Source organism: Phyllobates terribilis, unplaced genomic scaffold (genome assembly GCF_046119375.1).
Source record: "Phyllobates terribilis strain yellow unplaced genomic scaffold, ASM4611937v1 Scaffold_11__3_contigs__length_659146591, whole genome shotgun sequence".
In the NCBI taxonomy this organism is placed as follows: Eukaryota; Metazoa; Chordata; class Amphibia; order Anura; family Dendrobatidae; genus Phyllobates; species Phyllobates terribilis.
Window position 1 is genome coordinate 144,594,082 of NW_027362771.1, and position 8,909 is coordinate 144,602,990.

Below are 8,909 nucleotides of genomic sequence, written 5' to 3' on the forward strand. Positions count from 1 at the left end.
GTAGCTACTCTATAGCTCCATACTGGTAATCTTTTGGACGAGGGTAACTTTTCACTGAAAACTTACAACTGTTTAATCCTACGAACAATTTGCATTAGTCTGTAATTCTATATGATGCACATAACTGCCAGCAACAGGTAACAGACTTCTATTTTAGGCAAAGTGACCTTGCATGACCTCAAAATTCCAATACAGTACATACATGCCTCAGGAGAAATACTTTGTCTGAAAGACTCTTGTGCATTGGCTTAAGAGTGCAGGCTAGAAGCAAATGAGAAAGGAGCCGGCACTGAAAAACAAGGCGAGGGCAAACACTTCAAAAATGTATTGCTAAAAGTGTGAGTGGCATTATATATTCAGCCACATGGCATCTAATATTTCATGTTGCTTTAGTGCCTGGAAACTAATGCCATCAGTACAATACACACAAAATTGTGTTTAGTATAAAGAAAGGTCCTGCACAACCAATCCATCATACTAGCTATGCCAACCTCTGCCTGCCCCTGACAAACCAGAATTACACCTGTTTCTAGGCAAAAAAAAAAAAAAAGTGTCAGTTTGCCAAAACAGAAATGGAACCGTGGGCCCGATTCATCATTGGTGGGTTTTAAGATACTTTACTATTTTAATTTTTTGGTCTTGTGTCATTTGTTGACTTTTTACATCAAATTCTTTTAAATGAATTTTTCTCAAAATAAAAAATGCTCTTTGCCTTTAACCTTTTTTAGTGACTGTTTAGCACAAGAAGTCATGTGTTCTGCTAAAATGTTGCAAAATAAAATTGTGCAAAGATTTAAGACGTACATAAAATCACTTTCAGGGTACTGGAGTGCGTTTGCGCAATAATTTGGTGACTTTTTAAAATATTTCAATTGATGAATCAGCAGAAAACCCCAAACCCCATCCACAATGGCAATCAAAAAAATAGGTGAACACGTGAAATAGACTTTAAAAAAGGGCATCAATTAAAAGAATAAGATGTTAATGAAAAAGTGGATAAAAAAAAAAAGGAGAAAATGCAATAATGTGTCTGGACCTATTAGTGGAGAGGTTACCATGTTCTTTAGTTTACCATAAATACAAAACATATTTTGATGCAACAAAAGCAGCTTTAAAACAAATATAAAAAAGTGACGTTAGAAAGGCCTGAGCTACACAAAATGACATTTTTAATGAAGAAAAAAAAAAAACGAAGACAGATACATAATCAAGTGGGAACGAATTTGTGTAACACTTATGTCAAGCTATTCTGTGCCATGTTTGCTACCATAGCCTAAATGGCATTCTAGGCTTTCAGTGAGCTTAAAACAATTGCTATGGTGCAGGCCAGACTGTGCAGCTTAAAGGGGATGTCGGGGCCAAAAGGAAAGTTCCCCAGAGGTTTGAAGCTGTAGAAAAAAAATTAAAGCCCCTACAGAGTAAGTGGCACTTGCCTACCGGCACCCACCTGGATCCAGCACAGACTGCTAGGTGGTCTACATCGACACAGAAGAAACCATTCCAACAGCAGCAGGACTGATCTACTCTTACTTTACCAGGGCAGAATACACTGCAACCTTCATTGAATTCAGGTGGGTGCTGGAGGAAAGGCGAGTATTGCCTTTTTTTTTTTTACAGCTCCAAACCCTTTTTAGCCTGGACAACCCCTTTAATTTTATTAATATTCATCTGCATACAAACAGCCCCAGTCGCTGACTCTTTTACTTTGCATATGACTGAACGTTGTTGATCGTAGCAAACAGCAGAATTTTTTGAAAATAAAAAAAATTTAGATAGATGAAGAAATACTGGTTATATAAGACTTCATTCTATTCACTGTGTAAATAACAAGAGCCTGATCAATTGGAAAACGTAAATTCTGAATAATTGACATCTTGAGATGCGAGTTGTTCCAACGATAAAAGCTAGAGACATATAGATAGATGGCCTTTCCACAATCCTCAGCTCCATTTCGGTCACATGTAGTCCATGTCACAAGCTCCTAATGCGCAAATTGATACAAACTAACCCAAATGCAGTGCAACAAAGGATGAAAAGTAGTATTAATGCACTGGCAAGTGAGGAGGGCAGTGGCAAAGCATTTGTGAGAGCAATTAACCAAGCAGTGGCACTTTCTATACAGGCTAACTATATCAGGTCATGAGTGGCAGGATAAGTCAGAGCTACACGGCTAATCCAGTCATTACTAATACATACATCAGAATAGACTCCTTACCAATGTAAAAGCATAAAGCGCCATGGAATGAATGGCGCTATAATAATAATATAGAGCACAGCTACCCAGGTTATAAAACACAGAACAGACCCAAGACCCATACAATCAGCTTGGTCACAAATACAGTAAAATAAACCAAGCCACGCTGAAAGTTGACCACCCAAAATTCTTTTAAAAATTGCTCTTCTAGAGGAATGGTCTTCTCAAAGAGGGGGTCTTTTATAAAGCATTTACTTTATCAAGTCTAATAAAAAGGTAGCATATATATTATACATGAACATATTTCTACACAGCTTTTCCATGCCTATGCTACATATTCATAAACCTACAGGCAGACTTCCATGTATTAAATCTGCTCATTGAGGTATTACTACTGCACACAAAATAAAATGAGATTTAAAAACGTGAAACACTGGACTTTAGTTCAATCAATCATCTTACAAGGGGTTGTCCACCTTTGCGTACTTTTTTTTTTTCCATTGAAAATTTGCACCATTTGACTTTTACAGAGTCTTTGTTTTCCTGCACATTCAACATTGATGTGGTTATAAAGCAGCTGAAAGACAGATAAAAACAGTAAAAACTCCCTCCTTGCCTGACCGTCATGGCGGGCTCACTGATGGATTCTCAGTTAACTCTTACTGCTGCCAGCAATAGAAATTGCAACATAGAGGCTATGAAACGCAAACTGTGCAAAAAGTTTTCATACAACCAAAATGCAAAAATTAAAGATCTAAATGCGTGCATTTAAGAAAACAAAAAAAATGTGCCCAATGGTGGACAACCTCTTTAATCTCATAAATTATGCAAGGGCAAAGATGCACAAAAAATGGTCTTGTATCTACGAGTAAGGTGTTGGAGCAGCATGACAAAGATCTGACCTCTATGGTTAGCACATAATGTGAGGTTAACCAATGTGTCCAGTTAGACAGGCAAGCAACAATTATGACACAGGAAAGACATTCCATGGAATGAGCCTGATACAAATCATATCATGGCTTAAATAGCAACTTCTTTACATGGTTTTAGTACAAAACCTAGATTATACATCTAAATTACACAGTTGTTAATGTTAAGCAATCAGTGGGGAAGGTTCTCACTTCCGTCTATCAATTTGCAGTCATCTGTCGGATTCATATGTGCAGCTTAACTCTTGATGCCAAGTCCCTGAGCAGGTTGCTTATGACAATGGATCATATTGCTGCACAATCCTATATACGCTGAATGGTGACGTTATATAGAATCAATCACCTAGCACATTAGACATCATAAATGAATGATGAGAGGTTCGCGCCTGCTGTCACAGAAGCCACAAAAGTCCTACATTTCCAATAAAGTGTCCAGAAAGCTCTAGACCTAACACATGAGGATTGCAGCAACATAACTAGAAAACATGCAAGTTGTTTCAAGTGAACACTTCCATTCTTTTTAAGCGCTTCTATAAAAGCTTAACACAGCATAAATGGGGAGAAAGCAATATCCAAAAACATGACAGTAGCCCCATGACATACCTGTGTCTTGAAGGTAAGTAGGTAGTCCATGAGCAATAAAGATAAGATGCCGCCTTTAACAAGTGACAGAATTGAGAACATAGAAGGGAATGTACTCTGCATTACAGTTATAGAGGATGGTCCATGCAGTACCCAAAAAATGCAACCTCCATAATGATAACCTGACTGCAAACTGAACCTTAGGACTGCTAATCTAAATGACACTGGGAACAGTCAAGGACTGAGGAGTGGAAGATCAAAGCGTAGAGATCAAAGCTCAGCACAACTACTGCTCACCTGAAAAAGTCACTACCCTGATCATTAAAAATAGGCGTAAACAGGAGCTTTATTAATGAAACCACCAGGTGACTTGTCACGTCCCAGTGCTGTCGATAAACTTCTCATGACTGAAATATGAGCAGGAAAGTAGCCCTGGGGGTCTTCCTCTACTCCATCACATTTATAGCCTCTGATGACAATGATAAAAAGCCGAGCACATACGAAGAGGTGAAAATGACCTACCAGTCATTCAAGAATGCAACCTGCATCGTTTCCCATCCCAATGAGGAGTAACACAGGCTCGTTCTCCTGCAGGTTCACATTTTACAATATACAAGGCAGGAATCCTGATTTACAAGGATACTTTACGCACAAACATTGATAAAGAAATTTAAGAAAAAGGCAACGACGTGTAAGGACGAGTGAAACGAATAGCCATAACAGATCTGTGGCCTTCACATATATCTCTACAGGACCAGGGAAGCGGTGGTTAGATGGCAGATTATGGCAGTGTCCCCAGCACACAGCACAGGAAGGCTCACCACCATCTGAAATAGTAAGCGGCCAGGAGACTAATCCCAGCTACTTAATCCGAGCAAGCACACGCAGAAACGTTCACAAGCACAATTCATGGGGCAGCTGCTGGCAGTGCCATCAGGATGGGCAGACATCAGACATCCACAGCTGGATCTGGCCAGAAATCAGGGGGGCAACCCTGCAGAGCACAGCTCCTGGCACACAGGGGGCACTGCCCCCTGACCTGCTGCATGCCACCCCACACCAGAGCAACTGCCAGAGAAAGCATTCCACCAGCAGCCAAGGTTACCTCCAGAGATAAAAGGTCCAGATCCTCACTCAAGGTCAAAGCCAGCACAGGATCAACTGGTGTGCCCCCCTCTGTGCACTCAGGTGCCCCAGCCATGCCCATCTAATCCCCTGTGGTGGTGGCATCGGCAGAGCACAGCACCGGCCTGCTCCTGTGAAGGCATCTGGCCGGCGAACAATGAGGGGGAGGCGGTGTGAGGACGTGGATGGATGAGGCGGCTGGCACCGCAGCACAAAGGGCACAGCCCGCACCTGTCAATGACACGGGCAGTGTGGCAGGGGCCATTCCGTTATGTGGGCCGCTTACCTGGCGAGGAGGAGGTGCAGGTGGAGCCCGGTCCCGGGAGTCTAGCTGTGGGGGAGAGAGGAGGCGCCTGATCACAGCATGGTGTCCCCCGGCTCCCCCGCCGGCCGCTCTCTCCCTCACACGCAGACTGAGGCGGCAGGAGAAGTGATGGGGGAGGAGGAGGAGTGGTGAGCGGGGGGAGGACCGGCACAGACCTGACTGAAATGACAAACACGGAGCCGGCCGAGCACCTCCGCTCAGCGGCTCCCTCACAGCGCTGCTGCTCGCCCTGCAGCCGCACTCGGGCAGCTCCGCGCCGCTCGCTATTTTTTAATTGCACGTTGGGAGGAGCGCGGTATGAAGCCGCGGTACAAGGAGACACAGTGTCTCCTCACACCCCCTCACTGCTGCCCTCCCGCCCTGCCCGTCACGTGCTCCTAGCTCACCGGCCTGTGACGTCTCGTCCTCAGCGACTCCGCTTGGACATTGGTCCGCGCCCCGGAGCAGGCACCAGCAGTGTGCGCGCCGCCTGCGCTCCCCCTCATAGACACGCCCACCCGGCCCGTTCCTGTTGGCTAATTGGTCGTGACGCAGTTCTTTCCATGACGTCGTCCTGTACGGCGTGTGTCTGAACCCAGAAGAGTGCTGAGAGCTGGCGGCTGCAGTGCCCGGAGTGCGGAGCCCGGCGTCAGGTGCCCTGCTGTGTGCGCCCGGAGTGCGGAGCCAGGCGTCAGGTGCCCGGCTGTGTGCGCCCGGAGTGCGGAGCCCGGCGTCAGGTGCCCGGCTGTGTGCGCCCGGAGTGCGGAGCCCGGCGTCAGGTGCCCTGCTGTGTGCGCCCGGAGTGCGGAGCCCGGCGTCAGGTGCCCTGCTGTGTGCGCCCGGAGTGCGGAGCCCGGCGTCAGGTGCCCGGCTGTGTGCGCCCGGAGTGCGGAGCCTGGCGTCAGGTGCCCGGCTGTGTGCGCCCGGAGTGCGGAGCCTGGCGTCAGGTGCCCGGAGTGCGGAGCCCGGCGTCAGGTGCCCTGCTGTGTGCGCCCGGAGTGCGGAGCCCGGCGTCAGGTGCCCTGCTGTGTGCGCCCGGAGTGCGGAGCCTGGCGTCAGGTGCCCGGCTGTGTGCGCCCGGAGTGCGGAGCCTGGCGTCAGGTGCCCGGAGTGCGGAGCCCGGCGTCAGGTGCCCGGCTGTGTGCGCCCTGAGTGCGGAGTCCTCGTATGGGCGGCGGACATAGCTCCATATAGTGATATGTCTGACGCCATATGTAGCTGCTGTCATTATTAGAGAGAGCCAGAAGTATGTGTCTGGTAGACATGTCTGTACTCCTCCCATAGGTTTCTATTACATGAGCCTCGCAGCAGCAGGTGCCCCCTTAAAGGGGTTATCCACTACTCAGACAGGGGTTCTCTCCATCACTATGCCTCCCCTTTATACAGGTCTAACAGCTATACTCGCCTAGGTAACAGCAGCGCTATCTCTCTATCCTTTGATTGCCTGATTGGTCCTAAGAAGTGGACAGTGATTGGTCACAGGGATCGCGTGACATAATGTCATGGGAGCCCCAGGAGAGCCAGTGCAGGCACCACTGAAAAGGCATTGGTGGTGAGTAGAGCGCTTGTTATTTTACTGGGAGGAAACCAGGATTAAAGAGGCGTTGACCGAGTAGTGGACAACCCCTTTAAAAGGGTCATCCAGGTTTAGCACGCAAGTCAGCAGTCACTACGTGACTCCAGATTTGTGAATCCTGACAAAGCACGCTGTCAGGATTGGGCAGTCATGTGACTACTATTATGCTCCCAGCCACATTCCAACTAGATATGAGCGACCTCATTCAATACAAGTGAATTTAGCGAGGCCGCTGCGGGAATGTGGCCAGAAGCCTAGATATCGCATACTTGTCGGCAGCGGAGAATCCCGACAGTGCATGCTATGCACGCAGTGAGGATTCACAAGTCTTCAGCCACATGGAGCCTGGACAACCACTTAATGACTGCCAGTTCGCCTTTTTACTGACCTAAGGAATGAGTAGTGCCTCTGATGTAGCTGACTCCATGTTGCATCGGCTACAATCTGTGTTATTAGCATCATGGCCGTTTAACCCCGAGGTACAGCTGTCAATAGCGACATCTAGATGGTTGACAGAGGGTAGGGACTACCTCTTTAACCGCATTGGCAACCTGCAATCACACTTGTGTAGTCCCAATGATTTCCACGGCCACGCAAGGGCAAATAATGGGCTAAGGTCTACCAGCTATGGGGGCTTGTTAGTGAGTGTCAGCAACACTTAAGATGAAAACATGTAATTTAACATTGCATTCATTCTACTTTGCCGTGAAGCACTTTAAAGTTTAACAAACTTCAAGACAGAAGTTTTAAATACTTTAAGGGGCTGTTTTTAAAATGGGGAAGCTTTGGGATGGGGGTTTCCAATAATATAGGCACCTCAAAGTCACTTCAAAACCGAATAGGTCTGTAAAATAAAATGTTTTCTAAATTTCTTTGAAAAAAAAAAATGAAAAATTGCTGCTCAACTTTTTAACAACCTAACAAAATATAAGGACATTTGAATAAAGATATATGGGAAATTATGTTTATTGACTTTTTTTGTGTGGTATGTCTATTTGGTTTAAAGGGTGTAGGAATTCATGCTCTCAGGTAGATATTAAGTAGCGTTCACACAGGCAATGCGGTTTGGTCCAAACAGGTGCAGTTTCATTGATTTCATAAAACTCCCAAGGGATTCAGAACCAAAACAACCTCTTCCGGCCACAAAGGTATCATGGCAAATAAGCAGTTCATTCAGCAGGCACATATGTCAGTGCGGGCTCACCCGAACAGATTACAGTCCTTTACACACAACAGGTACAGTCCTACCAGACTCGGTATCACCTTCTGCCTGAACTCCAGCAGCTTCCAGTACCAAATGGAAGTGTTGAACTCTGGGCGCAGTTCACACTGTGCAGGCTGCTGCTCCCACGTTACTCTGCAGCTGCAACACACAGACTGCTCAGCTTTCCTAGTTGACATGTGCAGTCTCCATTCAGAGAGAGACTTTGGCATGTATCCCAGCTACAGCTCACATTTTGGCTTATCACTCACCAGCTTCAACACACTCCCCTCTGCTCTGCTCATCATCCAGCAGATAATTCAGACCCGTAGTGGTAGGATTTCACCCTTCCTTCTTGGCTTTGACATAAGGGGTATTCTCGTGTTTTTAAATTGCTTTCGTTAGACAGCATGAATATAAGCAAGTTTGCACCTGACTTGCTTTTTCTAGCTGCTGTCATTCTGATGTGAGACTTTTTATCTTTCATAGTATACAGCTGTTTTCCATGGAGTTCAGCTACTATCACATGCTCAGACCCTTGGGGCTCATTCACATGTCATTTCATTTTAAGTATAAGAAAAACTGACCATGTTTCATGTGTGATTTTGGTCACAGTTTAATCAGTTTGGTCCGAGTTTCTTAAGTTTTTCCTATACTTGAAAAAAAGTTTCTCCTTTCTTTTCCAAACAGTCTATAAATATTGGTCCACACTCAGATGGCATCCGAGTACGGTCTAATTTTTTCAGGGATTCATAGACTTGCATTACCCAATTTGGTCTGACGCCCGGATCGAAATCGGACATGTCTCTGTGAATTTACACGAACCACTTTGTCTGCAAAAAATCAGAGACGTGAATGAACCCCTTTCATTATTGTATATAAAAGTGCTATCTGTGAAAAACATGGATAGCACAGGTACGCTAAAAATGGACACCTGAATGAGCCCCAACAGAGCGTGCACAGTAGTTACTTTCCAGAAGAGGGATTAACTCCTTACA

At 45.8% G+C, this 8,909-nt stretch overlaps 1 protein-coding gene across 5 annotated transcripts in view; it reads right to left on the reverse strand.

Moving 5' to 3' along the window:
- The window catches only part of ATP2B1 (ATPase plasma membrane Ca2+ transporting 1), a 179,190-nt gene extending 173,514 nt beyond the window's left edge, over nucleotides 1-5,676 (reverse strand). For 2 of the 5 annotated variants that reach the window (XM_073651646.1, XM_073651647.1), the window contains exon 1: nucleotides 5,117-5,502. The gene's annotated coding sequence lies outside the window, so the exon portion shown is untranslated. Of the gene's footprint in view, nucleotides 1-3,726; nucleotides 3,944-5,116; nucleotides 5,504-5,541 lie in introns of those variants that run through there. The other 3 variants (XM_073651644.1, XM_073651643.1, XM_073651645.1) reach the window with 3 other exon arrangements.
- Nucleotides 5,677-8,909: the final 3,233 nt, after the last annotated feature.